The sequence below is a fragment of the Manis javanica genome, chromosome 2 (assembly GCF_040802235.1).
Source record: "Manis javanica isolate MJ-LG chromosome 2, MJ_LKY, whole genome shotgun sequence".
Taxonomy (NCBI): domain Eukaryota; kingdom Metazoa; phylum Chordata; class Mammalia; order Pholidota; family Manidae; genus Manis; species Manis javanica.
The window spans coordinates 14,700,309-14,719,046 of NC_133157.1; positions in this window are offsets into that span (position 1 = coordinate 14,700,309).

Here is an 18,738-nt window from a genome sequence, read left to right on the forward strand (position 1 = left end):
CCATTTTCTTATTTCAAAAATAGGGATATAGATGCAAAAATCCTCTAGAAAATACTAGTAAACAGAGTCCAGAAAAATATAAAAATGATTGTTTAGCATGACCATCTGGGATTTATCCCAGGATTGTAAGGTTGGTTCAACATATGAAAATCAATTAATGTAATATACCATATTAATAAAATAAAGGACAAAACCCACATGACAATTTCAATAGATACAGAAAAGCATTTGACAAAAATACAACATTCTTTCATGATAACAGCACTCAATAAACTAGAAATTATTCTTCAACTAATAAAAGGTACTTACAAAAAACCCACAGCTAACAGCATACTTACTGTTGAAAGACTAAAAGCTTTCGGTCTCAGACCAGGAACCATATAAGAATGCCTTCTATTGTCACTTTCATTCAGTACTGTACTGGAATTTCTATCCAGGGCATTTAGGCAAGAAAACAATATAAAAGTCAATCCACTTGGAGAAAAAGAAAGAAATTATTTCTATTCACAGATGACATGATCTCACGTGCAGAAAATCCTGAGGAATGCACCGAGGCTATTAGAACTATGAAAGACTTCAACAAGTTTTTAGTACCCAAAGTCAACACACAAAAATCAGTTGTGTTTCTCTACGCTGGCAATGAATGATCTGTAAGTGAAATTAAGAAAACAATGTCATTTATAAGGTACTGAAAATAAAATATGAGTAAATCTAACAAAAGTATGAAACGTGTATCCTGAAAAAATATAAAACAGCATTGAAAGAAATTAAATAAAATACAGATAAATGAAAAGACATATCAGGCTCATGATCAGAAGACTTAATATTGTTAAGTCTGATCTATGGATTCAAGGCAATTCCTATCAAAATCCTACCTGATGTTTTTGCAGAAGTTGACAAACTGATCCTGAAATTCCTATGGAAATGCAAGGGACTTAGCATATCTAGAACAGTTTTGGGGTGGGGTGGGAGGGAGGGTAACAGACCTGGAGAATTCACAACTCTTGATTTCAAAACTTATCATAAAATAAACATAATCAGCAGAGTATGGTACTGGCATAAGGGTAAAATATAGACTAGAATTGAAAGACCCAAACCCTCGTATTGATAGTCAATACGTTTTCAACAAAGATGCCAAGACAATTCATTTAATGAGGGCAAATAGTTTTCAATGGTGCTGGGTTTTAAAATGGTGAAAATTTTCAAGAAAACAAATGGTGCTGGGACAACTGGATATCCACATTGAAAGGAATGAAGTCTCACCATACATAAAACTTAACCAAAATGGATCATAGACCTAGATATATGAAGTAAAACGATAAAATCTTGGAAGAAAACAGGAGTAAATCTTTGTGATCTTGAGTTAGGCAATGGTTTCTTAGATATGACATCAAACCACAAGTGACATAAGAATGAATAGATAAGTTGGACTTCATCAAAATTAAAAACTTTTATGCTTCAAAGGATACCAAGGAGAATTCAAAAAGACAACCCACAGAATGGAGGAAACATTTGCTAATAATATATTTGCTAAGAGATTTGTATCCAGAAGATGAGATGAACTCTTTCAACTCTATAATAAAAAGACAAGCCTATTAGAAGTGAGTAGGGGACCTAAATAGGCATTTCTCCAAAGAAGATATACAAATGGCCAACATGGATGGGAAAAGATGCTCAACATCACTAGAAAGGGAATATTCTCTAAATGAAATGGGACATCCTTACATATAATATCCAAAAGGAAGGAACATTCTTGGGTATTATTATCAGGAACTTCCAAGTACAAAGTGGAATTTTTTGTCATTTTTTTCCACATTGAAATACATTTTTTTCAAAATCAGAGAAAGCATTGATTATGATAATGATGATAAATATAATGATAATGATAGTTACCATTTGTTAGCTACTTATTGTATCCCAAGTCTATGCAAAACACTGCACAGACACTGGTTTCTTTAATCCTTGTAACAGCCCTCTATGATTTGCTTTATTGTCCCCATTTTTAGATGGGGTGACTAAAGCTCAGAGAAGTAAAGTGTCTTACCCCAAGTCACACAGTTCATAGGCACAGATCTGAAATTTGAAAGCTGGTGGGTTTTGGATTCCAAGATCCACACTGTTAACCACTGATTAGGCTGCTTTCTTAACCAGCATATTTGCACGTTTTTCTGTTTTTCATATTCTTACGTCCATAATGAATGCATGGTCATTGTAGAAAATCTGAAAAACATAGAAGTGTGTCATAGGTGGTATTTGGGGGTAACTGAGGGTTTGAAATGAGGACATAAGATTATTAAATAAAATGATATGGTTTTATGATTATTGCTATTAATGGTGTTAAAGACATTAATTGAAATGGGTTATAAATCAACTGGCTCATGATATATCTTATATTATTTACATACATTATGAAATACACTTATATACATTATATATGTAAATTACATATTGAAATATTTGTGAAGAGAAAGGTCTGAAAGTAATTCTACCAAAATGCTGTCTCTGAGTGGATTTAGGCAATTATCTTTCTTTTTCCTTTTCTGTATTTTCTAGTTGTTTTAATATGCTTATCCTTGACTGCTGAACTAATCAATTCTCTGGACTCACCAATGCTTTCCTTTTTCTTTGAAGGCCTGACTAAAGCCCACTGCAAGTTAGACCCTCCCAGCTAGCAGACTGCTCTTTTCTCCTCAGCAGGCCTCTGCTTCCCCTGACTTTCCATTAACCTCCAATTACAGATCCTGATCTCAGCAGATAAGAGGGACTTCGCTGTAAGGAAGCAGGAAGAGCAGCCAGGGTCAGGTAATTAGTGAATGGACCCCAGCCACACAGCTGAGTTGCTCTTTGGAGAGGAAGAACCTCACACATAAGCTTCAGAATGACCATCCTACATGTTTCCAGGCAGTTACTGCATTTCTTTCCATTTTATTAGTCTTTGAGATTCTCCTCTTCCCTTGTCATTTCTTTCATATTTTTAACAATCAGTCTCTATAGGGGAACACCAGTGACAAGAACCAGCAAATCAACCTTTGCTCGTTAAATCAGTTCAGTTAAAAAAAAGGCGGGGTGGGGGAAGGGGCTTTAGCTGTTCTGAGCAAAGTGTTTATCTCCACAGGGAAACAATATTCAGAACTTTTCATCTCATTTTATTTATTTTTTATTTACTTACTTTTTTTGGTATCATTAATATACACTTACATGAACAGCATTGTGGTTACTACATTTCCCCCATTAACAAGTCCCCACCACATACCCCATTACAGTCACTGTCCATCAGCGTAGTAAGATGCTGTAGAATCACTACTTGTCTTCTCTGTGCTATACTGCCTTGCCTGTGCCCCCCACACACACATTATGTGCGCTAATCATAATGCCCCTTATTCCCCTTATCCCTCCCTTCCCTCCAATCCCCCCCAGTCCCTTTCCCTTTGGTAACTGTTAGTCCATTCTTGGGTTCTGTGAGTCTGCTGCTGTTTTGTTCCTTCATTTTTTGCTTTGTTCTTATACTCCACAGATGAGTGACATCATTTGATACTTGTCTTTCTCCACCTGGCTTATTTCACTGAGCATAATACCCTCTAGCTCCATCTATGTTGTTGTAAATGGCAGGATTTGTTTTCTTCTTATGGCTGAATAATATTCCATTGTATATATGTACCACATCTTCTTTATCCATTTATCTACTAATGGGCACTTTGGTTGCTTCCATTTCTTGGCTATTGTAAATAGTGCTGCGATAAACATAGGGGTGCATATGTCTTTTTCAAACTGGTCTGCTGCATTCTTAGGGTAAATTCCTAGGAGTGGAATTCCTGGGTCAAATGGTATTTCTATTTTAGTTTTTTGAGGAACCTCCATATTGTTGTACATAAAGGTTGAACTAATTTACATTCCCACCAGCAGTGTAGGAGGGTTCCCCTTTCTCCACATCCTCGCCAATATTTGTTGTTGTTTGTCTTTTGGATGGTGGCCATCCTAACTGGTGTGAGGTGATATCTCATTGTGGTTTCAATTGGCATTTTTCTGATGATTAGCGATGTGGAGCATCTTTTCATGTCCCTGTTGGCCATTTGGATTTCTTCTTTGAGAAGTGTCTGTTCAGATCCTCTGCCTATTTTTTAATTGGGTTATTTGCTTTTTGTTGAGGTACATGAGCTCTTTGTATATTTTGGATGTCAACCCCTTATTGGATATGTCATTTATGAATACATTCGCCCATACCGTAGGATGTCTTTTTGTTCTACTGATGGTGTCCTTTGCTGTACAGAAGCTTTTTAGTTTGATATAGTCCCACTTGTTCATTTTTGCTTTTGTTTCCCTTGCCTGTGGAGATATGTTCATGAAGAAGTTGCTCATGTTTATATTCAAGAGAGTTTTGCCTATATTTTCTTCTAAAAGTTTTATGGTTTCATGATTTACATTCATGTCTTTGATCCATTTTGAGTTTACTTTTGTATATGGAGTTAGACAGTAATCCAGTTTCATTCTCTCACATGTAGCTGTCCAGTTTTGCCAATACCAGCTGTTCAAGAGGCTGTCATTTCCCCGTTGTATATCCATGGCTCCTTTATCATATATTAATTGACATATACACATGGGTTAATATCTGGACTCTCTATTCTGTTTCACTGGTCTATGAGTCTGTTCTTGTGCCAGTACCAAATTGTCTTGATTACTGTGGGTTTGTAGTAGAGCTTGAAGTTGGGAAGCAAGATCCCCCCTGCTTTATTCTTCCTGCTCAGGATTGCTTTGGCTATTCGGGATATTTTGTGGTTCCATATGAATTTTAGAACTATTTGTTCCAATTTGTTGAAGAATGCTGTCGGTATTTTGATAGGGATTGCATTGAATCTGTAGATTGCTTCAGGCAGGATGGCCATTTTAACAATATTCATTCTTCCTACCTAAGAACATGGGATGAATTTCCATTTATTAGTATTCTCTTTAATTTTTCTTAGGGGTATCTTGTAGTTTTCAAAGTATAGGTTTTTCACTTCCTTGGTTAGGTTTATTCCTAGGTATTTTTTGTTTTTGATGCAATTGTGAATGGAATTATTTTTCCTGATTTCTCTCTCTGCAGTTCATCATTAGTGTATAGGAATTCAACAGATTTCTATGTATTAATTTTGTATCCTGCAACTTTGCTGAATTCAGATATTAGTTCTAGTAATTTTGGAATGGATTATTTAGTTTTCTTTATGTACAATATCACGTCATCTGCAAGCAGGGACAGTTTGACTTCTTCCTTGCTAAGCTGGATGCCTTTTTTTTTCCATCTCATTTTAATCATTCAGAATACCTTGGGAATCCAGGAAAAGCCAAGAAGACTGATTACAGATTCATCCATTTTTTTAATGATTACAAATTACACTTCTTAGAGAAGATAACAACATACATGTCCACCCCTCCTCAAGGGGTTCAGACAAAGATATTGCTTTTCCCAAAGAAAGTAATTAGAGTGAGTTTTTCTACTCATGATAATAGATTTCAAAATAGTAGTGCAGAAAAGGCCCTTAGATACCAAATCCAACACCCTTATTTTACACATAAGGCAGTGAGGTTGAGATAGAGGAAGTCACTGACCAAAAGGACAGAACAAATCACTGGCAGACCCAGAAGCAGACCCAAGTCTCCTGACTTTTGGCCTATGGCTCTTTCCATACAGAGTCAAGCAGTTAAAACAAATGGGTAAAATTCACTAGGATAATACAACAGGGAACGGTGTGGACTGCAGTGAACCAGAAAGATTGTGATCAACCCCATGCTGAAAAATACATGTACATCTACAAAATGGATTTGGCTTCTGGCTCTTAACATGCACACCTTTGTACACCAAATATCTCATTTAGAAACTCCAACACATTCATGAATGGCTTACATAATTTACATTGAATGGATGATTCCACGGTTTTAATGAAAAGGTTCTGGATATAATTTAACTCAGACTCCAGTTAAAGTATCTTCTGCAGCCATCAGTCTCAACTGAAATCCTTTGAGTGATGGGGAACTTGCTACCATACAATTTAGCATATTTGATTGGCAGAAAGCCCCACTCGTTTGAATTCTCTTTAACAAAACAAAACGAACTTCTCTGTAACTTCCACTTACTGGTAAAACTTTTACCTTTGAAGCAAAAGAACAATAAATCTTGTCCGTTTTTAAACTGACAGCTTTTGAAATACGTAAAGATAGTTTGCATGCCTTTCCAAGTATTCTCATCTCCCTTCACCATTCCTCACATGATATATGATATTCAGCTGGGTGGTGTGTTCAAAAAGGTGAGGGAAAGTCCCTCCAAACCAAAATAACTCTTCTGATAGTCCATCATCATGCCTAAAATTAATCCAAAGTACTAAAGTATTCAAAGATATGTCAAAAGAAGTGGATGGAAGGTTCAGAAAGGAAACATGGGGAGGGCATTTGAAGTTAATATTAATAATAATGACATCTAACATTTATCAAAAATCTTACAATATGCTAAGAACTCTGCTGAAATCCTTATATATGTATATATGTAGTGTGTTCAGTTCTCACTGTTATCCCAATACATAGGCATTTTGTCTCCAATTTTTGGATGAAAAAATTGATTTTCAGGGAGGTTAATTGACCGGCTCAAGGTCACTTAGCCAAAAAAAGTGGCCAAGGCAGGATTTAAACCACAGCTAATTCCAAAATCAGTGCTCTTACCTGCCATCCTGCTATGAAGTACTGTGAAAGGTACTGGAATTTGAGTCAAACATTTGAGTGCAAGATCTACCACTGCTTGCTGACCTGAGCAATTCGCTTCACCTTTTCACCCTTAGCAGTGGTCTGAAGGTAAGCCTCCCCAGAAATTCACCGGTTGAAACCTGACCCCCAGTGTGATGGTTTTAGGAGGTGGGTCCTCTGGGAGGTGAGTAAGTCATGAAGGTGGTGCCCTCAGGAATGGAATCAGTGCCCTGATAAAAGAGATCTTTTATCAAATAGATCCTAAAGTGGAATTAGTGCCCTTATAAAAGAGATCTCTACCCTCTTCCATCAAGGGAGGACCCAAGGAAAGTCTGGGACCCAGAAGAGGGTCCTCACCCGACCATGCTGGCTCCCTGATCTCAGACTTCCAGCCTCCAGAACCATAAGAAATACATTTTTGTTGTTTATAAGCTACCCAGTCTCTGGTATTTTGTTATAGCAGCCTGAATGGACAAAGACACTCTGTTTACATGCTATTTTTAGAATGTGAGTTCCTGGAAAGCAAGGGGCATATTTTATTTATTATTTATTATTCATGACATGTAACAGTGCACATTAAAAAAAAATGAACTTAGCACCTACTGTGTACAAGATGTAACGCATGGTAGGTGGTATGCCGCCACAGTGCCCAATGAATTCTTTAGTGAAGGAACAAATGTACAAAGCCAGAAAAACTTAAGCATCCTTCCTCTACATCAATTAACACTTTATTAAATGTGATGAATTCCATTCACCACAAACAATGGTCCTTAAATGACTTTCTTTTGGATACAGAGATGTACTTTCACGTTCAGAGAGCAGAAGATAAAATCAGGTGCCCTGTCCTTATCACCACCACTCTCATTATGGCTATAGTGATGAATATGAGATGATTATGATATTTATTATCTCTAGCATATGAATTTTCTTTCACCCTCCCCCCCTCCACCAGAGCTTCCAGGAAGGTTTCTCATGTGTTTCCAGCTGCCCCATCTTGTTTTGACACATTTGCCAGGGAGCTGTGTGGACAGAGGGAAGGGAAAGAGGATCCAGAGGCTGACCTTGGACTTGGGCTGGCCTGCTGGCTGCAGACTGCCCCACGGCTGCCGCCACCACTTGGTCTCTCCCTCCGCTGCACTCAAGGCCACCACTGATCTGCTCGCTGAGTGCTTTACAACTGCAGCCTTGGACAGACCTTCAGGGAAATTGATTGCAGTCAATTCCCAGCAGATTGAGCCATATCGACTTGTCTCCTGGCCCCAGCAATGAGCACCTTGACTCCCCTCCTTAATTACTCCAGCAGGCCCTCTGTGTGTTGGCCAGAGCACAGACTGATGGAAGAGAGAGAGAAGGAAGGCAGAGAGAGAGGAGAGGGGGCTGACACAAAACAGCACTCCCCTGAGTGGGTGTCTTCCTAACATGTGCCAGGAAACTGGGTCACATTTGTTTGTTGTGAATTTACTATGTGGGTTATCAGAGATTTTGATGAGACAGTCAACAATCAAGTTTAGTTTGAGACCCAGCTCAGCCAACTGATTTGGTAAGCTTGGCAAGTCATTCCACAGAGCTGGGACTCAGTTTCACATCTATAAATGAGAAAATCAGCGAGATGATCTTATTAACTATAAGGATACGTAAATAGAAATAAAACCATCACCACTGCTACAAATATGATGAGGACGAAGATAGTGATGAGTTTATTGAGCATTTAGAGATGCTAAACACCATGAAAAATGTTTCATATCAATCGCGTCTTAATAATTTTTTCAAAGATCACCCTATCATAGGATAGTGGAAAAATATTTACCTCCATTTATCTAAGGGAATCCTGAGGCTAAAACGTTTAAGCTATTTTCCAAATGTATAATATTAGGGATCAAACCCAAGTTTTCCTGGACCCAGAGCCCTTGTTCTGTGTGGTGTATATAAAATATCAAATGGCTTACAAATTATGCTTACATAAATGCCCTTGATTTCATGCCCAGCCTTGCAGCTCTGCATATGTGTAGTAGGAGATATATTTGATGCAGACATCTTGGCTTGATAGTCATGAAATTAAAAAGTCCCAATTCCATTTCTTTCTCAGAACATAGAGAAGCTCTATGCCCCAGTATTTACATATCTGCATGCTTGCTTTTAAAAGAAACCAAAAGTGTGGAAGGACAATTGTTTCTACCTTGTATGTCACTCTCATCAGGTCTTCAAAATCATGGAATGATTGATCCTCCCAGTGTGAGCAGCAGACTGCCTGCTGCAAAATCTCCTGGGGGCTTGTTCAAAAACATATTCCTGGTAGTCTTCCAGCACTATTTAAACCAAATTTCTAGGTCAGGGACCCAGGACACTGCATTTAACAAGGGCCCCTGGTGATTCTTGGGAACGCTAATGTTTGAGAACCACTGTGACTAAAAGCCGTGCTTCAGCCAGAGCTGGAATTTAAGATAAATACATTACCTTCACCTTATCCCAGCAAGCTCTGCATGTTGCTGCCATCACAGAAGGTTTTAGTGTGTTCCTCACATTCTTGGTGATTTGAACTCCTGGTTATCTACCAACCAGCCATCCCCCACTCCCCCGTCTCCCCCAGCACCTGCTTCCTTGTACATAATACTCAGCTTCATTGAGCGGATGTGTCCTGTCATGGAAGATGACTCACGGTTTATCTAAGCCATTGGGCCATCTCCATTCTTCTTTGCTAGTGATTGGCTATGGATGTAATTCTGTGGGATCTAATTCTGGCTAATGAAGGCAAAGTCTTCTGGGGATAATCCTGGGAAACATTTTCATTTCTCATAAAACACATCTACATAAGGAGAAGGTCCTTTGCTCAATCCCCTCCCTTCCTTCTTTGGACACAAACCTGTGAGGATGTGATGTTTGGATGCGCTACAGCTATCTTGCAACCATCGCTGACCAACACAAGAAGGGGGAGCTGACATAGTGAGGGAGGCAGGGAACAGAAAAATGCAAAGGGTCTGTATTCTGGAAGATAAGCCACTCAATCCTGAGATCCACCGACTCCAGTTGAACTGTATGAACAATAGACATCCTTTGGTTAAGCCGTTTTTGGTCAATGGTTGAGTCCCTGTTGAATCCTTTATTGCAGTCAAAAACATCCTAATTTTATCCTTACACAGTCTTGAACATTGGCGTTTCTCCCCCCCCTTAACATCTATGTAGAAAAATTACTTTAAGGCTTTTATCAAACCAGCATGCTACCAATCAATTCCGTGGGAGAGCTTGATGAAGAGAGATCAGCATGGCCATTTGACCCTCTGTTAACTAGCTGATGTCATAACTAATCTACTTTCTATAGTGCAGTGAAATGATGGTAGGATCCTCTAACCAGAATTGGTCCTATAGATCAGGGGTCAGCAAGCTATGTTCAAATCAGGCCCACAGACCATTTCTGTAAATTAAGTTTTATTGGAATACATCCATACTCGTTTAGTTACATATCACATATGGTTGCTTTTACACCACAAGGGCAGCGATGAGTAGTTGCTGCAGATACCAATGGCCCAAAAAATAAAATATCACTATCTTGCCTTTACATAAAATGTTTGCTAATGCCTGAATAGATAAGCCAGTCATTGGTCAAAGAGACCATCTTGTGTTGTAGATGCCAGATGGGAAAAGGGACCACCTGGTCATCCCGTAGGAAGACTTAAAGCATCAGACTTGGACTTTCATCCAGACAGAGGGGCAACTCACTTCAGCACAGGTGTAGCCTGAAGGGGTCAGTCTGTAAGCAGAACCAGTATTTCCTCACAGGGAAGGACCTCGAATCTTTCCCAGCCTTTGGATAGGCAGGAGGGCAGAGAATTATAAACTGCAAACCTGCATGTCTACAAGGGAAGTGGCAAAAATCTAGGAGACATGACCCCAATCAAGAGTGAAGAAGGATCAGCTACTGAGATCCAATGAGGACGGCAGCTTGAGCTGGGCAGCGTGGTTTCTGGAACCGGAAATCAGAAGACATAGGTTTGGGGAATCGGGGATGAGGGTCAGGTAGTCCAGCCTCACTCTGATGGGCTACAGTTTGCAAGCTTGGAGTTGCCCTTTAACTTGCTATTAAAGGGCTTTTTAGGGCTAAGGGACATATAAATAGCTGAGAGTTCACTGAGTAGCTGGTGGAGAACCCACATTGCTGCATAGCATGAGAGAGATTACTTGAACCCCATCATTTTTGTCTTGAAGGTTGTAAATCACCAGGTAATCTCCTTGTCTATGGAAGGATTCTGCAGGCACCCAAATAAATACCTTGTTTTAGGCAAAAAGGAAGAACGTCTTCAAAAGAGCATCTCAGGTCAAGAGCCACATGTGGTACCATAACCTGGGTAAGAGCTGTACCTCTGAGCTTCTTCTATTGACTACAAAATGCTGCACAGGGGTATTGATAAAAATATCCATGAGTGTGCACATGACATTTAGAAGGTACTTCCTAAATTATAAAATGCTGGGCAAATGGAAGGTGTCACTGTTATTATTGAATATGACTGCCTCCCCAAGCCTGCAGAATGAGTTGGCCGTGGAAAGTCCCCTGAAAGAACTGTCTGAATTAACCTGCTGTGTGGGAGGATTCCTGACTCGCTTTAAGATGTTGGGGAAGGCCTGCCAGAATGGCTCTTTTTGCTTAGTGTAACTGACACCCAGGAGGTTCTTGTGACAGCAGTGAGCCACCAGATTCAACCTCTTGCAAAGACGGCTCCTTGCAAGAGATAAATAAGTCAGTAGTATCTGCACAGATGTGGGAAAACAAGCATGTCCCTTGGTCACCTAAAAGCTCCATAAAAGAGGTCTAGTTCAATACCGAGATATGGCACTGTGTAAGGCCAGAAATGCATCCATGGGACTAGGGTATTCACGGCAGCCTTATCTGGGAAACCGGAAACTACCTTTAACACCCAAAAGAGTGGAAAGGTTAAATAAGTTGTGGGGCACTGAACAGGAGGCACCTGGCAGAAGCTATAAGTTCAGGCAGACCATGGCATCATGCCTGGGGACGTCAGCACAGATAGAGGGAAACAGGCACCGTCCAGTCCATGGAGTCAGAGAGTCCATGAAACGAGAATGAACGGGGCTGGGGTTTTTGTCTCTTGGCAGACATAGTGTACTCTGTTCTCTGGTTGGGGTACTCATATCTTTCTAAAGAAATTCTCCAAAATATTTCCAAATTCCTAATCATGTGTATAAGCCTATGTATTCCAAATGAGACACAGTCTTTAGAATAATGCATGAACCAGGTAGTGAACTAGAAGTGTTTCAACTTATCCTGCCCCCTTTCACTTTCTAACACACGTTGAGCCTGCTTGCGTTCATAGTAGGAATCCCCTCTCCACTTGGTTAGTGCTGTGGTGCTGATTCAGATTCATAGACTTTTGTCTGGTGAAGCTTTGCACGTAGCCAGGTTCATCCTATACTGGATGTATGGGTAATTCTGCAAAAATACTTAGAACAATGAGAATGGATGGTGTACACCTGTAGGCTACAGTGTGGATGAATCTCATATACCTTGAGCTAAAGAACATAGACACAAATGCTTCCATTTTTATCAAGTGCAAACAGGGCAAAATAACCCATGTCACTGAACACACTGAATCCCAGTAGTGGTTACCCTCAGGGAAGTAGTGACCAGAGGGGGCATCAGAGGGATCTTTGCACAGCCGTTTGTGTTCTCTTTCCTGATTTTAGCTCATAGATGTATCCAGTTTATAAAAATTCACCCAGCCACACATTTAACAATATTTCTAGTTTAATGTGCATGTTATTATACTTATGTAAAAAGTTCTTACAAATGAATAAGGAGCCAGGGATATAAGTCAATGAAGCTCATGAGTGACTCAGCCAGAAACTTGGGCAAGACATTTTTACCTGACTGAGCCCCAGATGTCTCATTTCTAAAAAGGGATTAAGGATCTGCCTCATAAGATCACTAGGAATATTAAATGGAAGGAAAGCTTGCATATAAAGTACTTAGCATGGTGCCTGTACCCAGCAGGCATCCAATATCTAGTTTCTATGATCCTTACATCCTCCAGGCTGATACCATTTCACATCGGATGGTCTAATGTTAATCATCATCTTGGATCCATCAAGAGACTCACTGTGCACTGAGGGGAGAGATGAGGAATAGTATGAGACCAGGAAATAAAGCTGAAAAACTCCTTCAGGAAGTGATCATGGGGATTAACTGAGTCTGCAGGTTGGATTTTATTCTCCAACTGGAAGTTGCTTGAGATATTATTTTAACAGAGAAATCACATGGAGCTGAGATTCAGCCAGATTAATCTTCTAGAAAATTAAAAGGCATTAACACAGAGAAAGCCTGAAGGCAAACCTTATAGAAAGTGTATTAGATCTCGAGAAGTCAGAATATGATGAAGTTCCTCTTGAGGTTATTATTATTAGTACTATAAGCAACAACAACGATTGCAATCACTATTATTTTATTGTGCACCTGCTAAGGTACCAGATATTTTAAAAGCATTATCTCATTTAATCCTTACTCAGAGCACAGTGAGAATTGTTGTCATTTATCAGGTTCTTACTAAGTGCTAGGCACTGCTCCAAGCCTTTTATACATATTAATGCATTTAATCCCCACAAGAGTCTTGGAGATAGGCACTATTGTTGTCTCCAGTTTATAAATGAGGGAACTGCAGCAAAGAGAGATTAAATAACTTGTCCAAGGCCACACTGCTATCAAGGGACAGAACTGGGATTCAAACCCTGCAGCCTGACTCTAGCACCCATTATCATACCCATTATGTTATATCACCATCCCAGGTATTATTATGCCCATGTTCACAGGAACCAACTGAGATACAGTCAGATCACTTGCTCAAAGTCACAGAGAAACAGAGAGAGACACTGTTTTGCATGATGATAAGGCTTATGCGCTTCATCACTACCCAGTCTGCTAAGGGCAATAGTTTCCGATCATGGTTGAGAACAAATGAAACATCAGTTAACTGTTTTAAGGGAGAAAAGCAAAGCAATAACAGTAGCAAATGTTTATTGAGCACTTACATGCCAGGAAATTTATATGTTTTATTTGTTACATGTGATAATTAATCCTTAGAGAAACCTTACAAGGAAGTAAGGCTTTAATCCCTGGTTTACAAATGAGGAAACTGAGTCTCAGAGAAGACACCAACTAGTGAGTGAGAAATCCAGAATTAGGTGTTTGGCAGCCCAACCCAAAAGCACACTCTTACTGTTCCAGTGAACTGCCTCTTGGCCAGAAAGAAGCTGATTCCAGGAGCTGATTCTGCCTTTCTCTACCCCCACCCCCTGCTAATTCTGTGCTCAGTGGTGTCCCGGGGCAGTTTTATAAAGCATTTCAAGTCTTAACCACAGCCAGGAATTCTCAACTAACCTTTCCAGAATAAGCTGCAGCGAATTCCTTCCCAGGTTAGGAGAAAGCCTCAGGCCTCCGAAGAGCAGGTGCTTGCCTAACCCAAGTGTCACCTGCATCTGATATATGTTATTGGCCTCGAGGAGAAATGCAGTCTGGTCTGCTCCTTCTCCCAGACGCCACCTGGTGCAGCAGAAGGAATGGCCAAGGGCCTCTTATGAAGGAGCCAGAGTCAGCTCCTCTTCCAAGAACCCAGGAGGGCAGGGCTCCCTGAACCCCATGAACCACCCCATGAATGCAGGGGGCAGTACTGTGATGTAGGGAGGCCATCAGTCCAACAATGTGTCTGTAGCCAACCCTCACTTTCATGGCAACCAGAAAGAGGGGTTCGGAGGCTCCTTTTCCATAAAGTCCCCATTTCCAGTCTTGGAGTCTGAAATACTCTGCCATATAACCAAGCTTTGGGGTAAAGTTCCTTTTATCAATCAGGGTTCAAGCAGAGAATTAAAAGCAGAAGCATAGAAGATGCAGAGCCAATGGGACAGACATGTACACACGTGCTCATGCGTGCACACACACACATGCATATTCACATGTATGTGTGTGTAACTGTAGAACAGAATTAGAAGGCTGGATATTCGAGAGCAAGAGCTGTAGTCCATGGGTAGGATTTCTTCTTTCTCAGGAAAACTTCAGTCTTAAGACCTTTCCACTGATTGGATGAGGCACATTCAAGTTGTGGAGGATAATCTCCCTTGATGTCTACTATCAGAGGTGTTAAACACATCTGCAAAACACTTTCCTAGAACCATTTCCATCAGCATTTAATTGCATGACTGAGTACCAACCTAGTATCCAATTTTGTGCCCAACTTAGTCTGGACAAGTTGGTGCATAAAACCATCACACTCCTCATGGTACAGTGGAAAAGCCACCAAGACAGTGGCAATGGCTCTAACTTTTTGTTTTCTTGGACACGTCCTTTTTTTTCCCCTCTGAAACTCAGTGTTAGCTTCTGCAGAATGGGCGGGGTAAAGAAAGTAAAAAATGAGGAAAACATTGCACTGTCTTTATATATTTGGAAGTGTGTGTCATGGAAGGTGTAAGTGGGTTTTTTCTCTGGAGTTCCAGAGGGCAGGGCCAGGGCATGGAAGGAGAAGTGAAAGTTTAAACTTGACAAAACAAGTTTGTCTCATAATGAGACTCCACCATAAGAGGGGCTGTTCTGTAAGATAATGACCTCCTTGACCCAGGAGGAGCTCTAGCAATTGAAAGAGCATTAGTCTGGGGAAACGGTGTTGATGGGATTAAATTTGGGGCGAAATATATTCAGAAATGCCTTTCAGTGTGATTTTTCTTTGCTGCCAGGAAGTCTTGCCTTCTCTCCTTTTCTTCCCTGGACCCTCCCTAGACCCTAGAGTTTGTCAACTGACTGTACTTGGCAGTATAAAATATAAACAAATCCCGGAAGACATATTACTCATTAGCACCCACCAGATGCCTTCTCTAGGTGTAGGCATAAGATTAACTGTCTATCACCAGGGTAATCTCTTACACCAATCTGGATACTCTCCCCCAGCAAGGCACTGTAAGGTGAAGCACAGTAACATTTTTTGGTTTGATGGATGAAACTGGATTTTTAGTAAAGCATATACAACCGATGACCGTTATGTGCAAAACGTTGCTTTGCATAAAAATACTTTCCAGCATGAAGTAGGCTAGGCCCTGGGCCTCAGACAACTCGGTTAGAGTGAAATACAAGGCAACTTATTACAGATGTACTGTGAGGACTCCAGCTGGATGGGACCATGACATAGGGACAAGTAATTATCATGAGGACCAGGAACTACCTTTTCGTGGCTGGGGAGTTTTGGCTGAGGTTGAAGATGGAAAAGACTTGGACAGACAGGTGTTCTGAAGAAAAGCATTCCAGAGAGAGTGTGCGGGTCAGGAGAGTAAGGGTGGGTAAGATTGTGCTGAGCTGGATCTCAGGACAGTGAGAAAGATACTGCAAGGGCTGCAGGAATAACAGGGATCCAGGTCTCACAGAACTGGAAGAGAAGATGGGGCCTGAAATGGAGCGAGAGGTTGAAAGAAAAAAGTGACATTTTCCACTCTCAAGAAGTTACCAACGGACAGCCTTTTCTTTGGTTTTTTTCCTTGCTATCCATAAAAGTCTCTGATCTGAAGGTACAACAGAGAGTTGCCATGTGGCCGACGGACCGCCGTCCTGGTGGAGAAGGAGGGAGGCTCCCCACGGGGCCTTGGTCACCTCTCCCAGCCTTGGTTTCCCAGCCTGGGAGATGTGTATAATGTCTTCTGCTCTGCAGGCTTGCACGGACACTGCTTTGTAAGCTGTAAACCTCTGTGCAAACACACATGCACTCAGGGACAGATCCTGTTGGTCCTCGGGGAATCTACAGCAGCTCGAGGCTAAGTGCAAGAATCAGCTAAATTCTGCCATCAAAATAGAGGTGGCAGGGTTGATGTGGAGCCTGGTGACAGAGCAGTCCACCTTGTGGCCATCAAAGCCATGCGCCAAGTGACTGTGGAACATATCAGCTGCTCAGATTGTTCAGTGTGAAATTTAATTCAGGCTCTTGGGTGAGCAGGGAGGAGGGCGTGAAAGATACGACACTGGTTAATTTCATGTTTTACAGGCCCAACAACGCCAAAAGTACATTTCTCCGTGAAAACTGAGAACCTGCAGGCCACTGCATGCAATGATATGTCGTCCAGAGGGAAAATGAAGATAGTGAGAAAAAAAAAAACAACATAAAGAATATATCATTTCCTGAAATCAAATAAACTTACAACCTGCCATCTCAGTGGGTTAGATTGACAGGCAGAGTGCAAAAGGAGAGAGAGAGTTTCTTTTAACTCTTGCCGATACATTTTCACATAACTGCAAACACTCCTTAGCTTGGCAGTCGAGGCCCCGATCGTCTGCCCTAATCCATCTTTCCACAGGGAGATCTGGACTTATCTCACTCAGGCTCAAAATCTTTATAGCCTCCTTGTACATTTTGGTGTGAGATTCAAACTCCTAATTGCAGCACAAAAGACCTTCCTGATGGTGCCTCCCTTACCCCCTTGCACCATGCCCTTCGGCTCTCAGGCCCATCCGATGCCCCTCCACCAGCAACATTGACTGATGGGCCCCCAAATCCGCTGGGCCTTGGGAATAGCAGCTGTGAAAGGCCTTGATTCCTTTGCTGCCTATTATTTATCGATAAATTATAAGTAGGTGAAGTTGCGTGAGTGCACACGTGTGGGGGTGTGTAGAGGAAGGAGGTTTTGTGCCTTTTGTGGGTGAACTTGAGAAATAGTTGGGACCCTGGGCGAACCTCAAAGTAAGTGCTTTTCTCTACCAAAGACCGCAGTTCTCAGTCTCCGTAACACTGAAACCACCTGCCCTCATGAGAACATTTCGCAGACAAGCTGGGCTGACTCCACGCTGCCTCAAGGTTTCCTCATTAGGCAGAAGCCTCAGAAGTAAGCAGGGCTGTGTAGCCTTTATCCACCCTCACATGCCCCCAACTCCCAACCCACTTTCTGCGGCATTACTGCTCTCTCTCTGGAATCTACACGGCTGAATCAGGCTCAGCCTCCCTGCCTCTCTGATCCGCCCCATCCTTCCAGAAGTCTTTCCGACCCCTGCCCCCTGCGGTCTGACTAGCTCACCCACAGAGGCTCTCATAGCTCCCTGGACTTCTCCTTCACGACACATAGTTTCGTGCTTTTTGGTTAATATGATCCTTCCCCACAGACCAGCGGTCGTCAACATATGGTGATCTTTCTCCCAAGGGCACTGGGCAACATCTGGAGACATTATCGGTTGTCACAGTGAGCTGGAGCTACCCCTAAGAAGACACCTGTGTTGTCTTTTAGCTACATGCTGTGTAATGTGCAGGACAGACCCCTCCCAGCAAAGAATTATCTGGCCCCAAAGGTCAGCAGTGCCGTGGATGAGAAACCCTCTCATGAACTGCGGACTTGAGATTGGTAGAGACCTTGGCTGTCATATTTACAACTTTATATCCTGCATTGGGTCATAAGCACATTCATTGGTTTGGAGATAGTATTCAAAAATCTCTGCGAACTCACACACACACACACATACACACACACCCTTAGATCAATCTTGTGAACAAACGCAGGCTCATACCTGTCTCCCTCCAATGGCCACTCCTATTCCTGCATAGAAAGGACCCTTAGATCATAATTCTAATGTAAAGATACATCCTACCTGTGCACACTTCCCTCTCCCTAATGCGTAATTCACCTCTTCCTGATCAAATAACTCCTCTTAGCAGCTTGCACCTAACCCACACTGAGCCAACCCCCACAACATAGGTCTACAGGGATCTGTGCACCTACTCAGAGACCTGGCATGCCCACTCTCCCCTGCACCTCTCCTGTGAGACATGTCAACTGTACGGCAGAGGATTTCTCTTTTATATCACATAAAATAGGCTCAAACCAACAGGGCTGCTCAGACACACATGTGAACACACACATTAGTATGGAAGACCAGAAGACAGGGCCCGGGGTTGGGGGAGTGACGGAGGCCCAGTGCACTTAACAAAACCTCCCCGTGGCCCCATCCAAGCCACAGGGCTGTGAAATGTATGCCATTAAAACTAGATCTGAAACCAGACTTCAAACAGA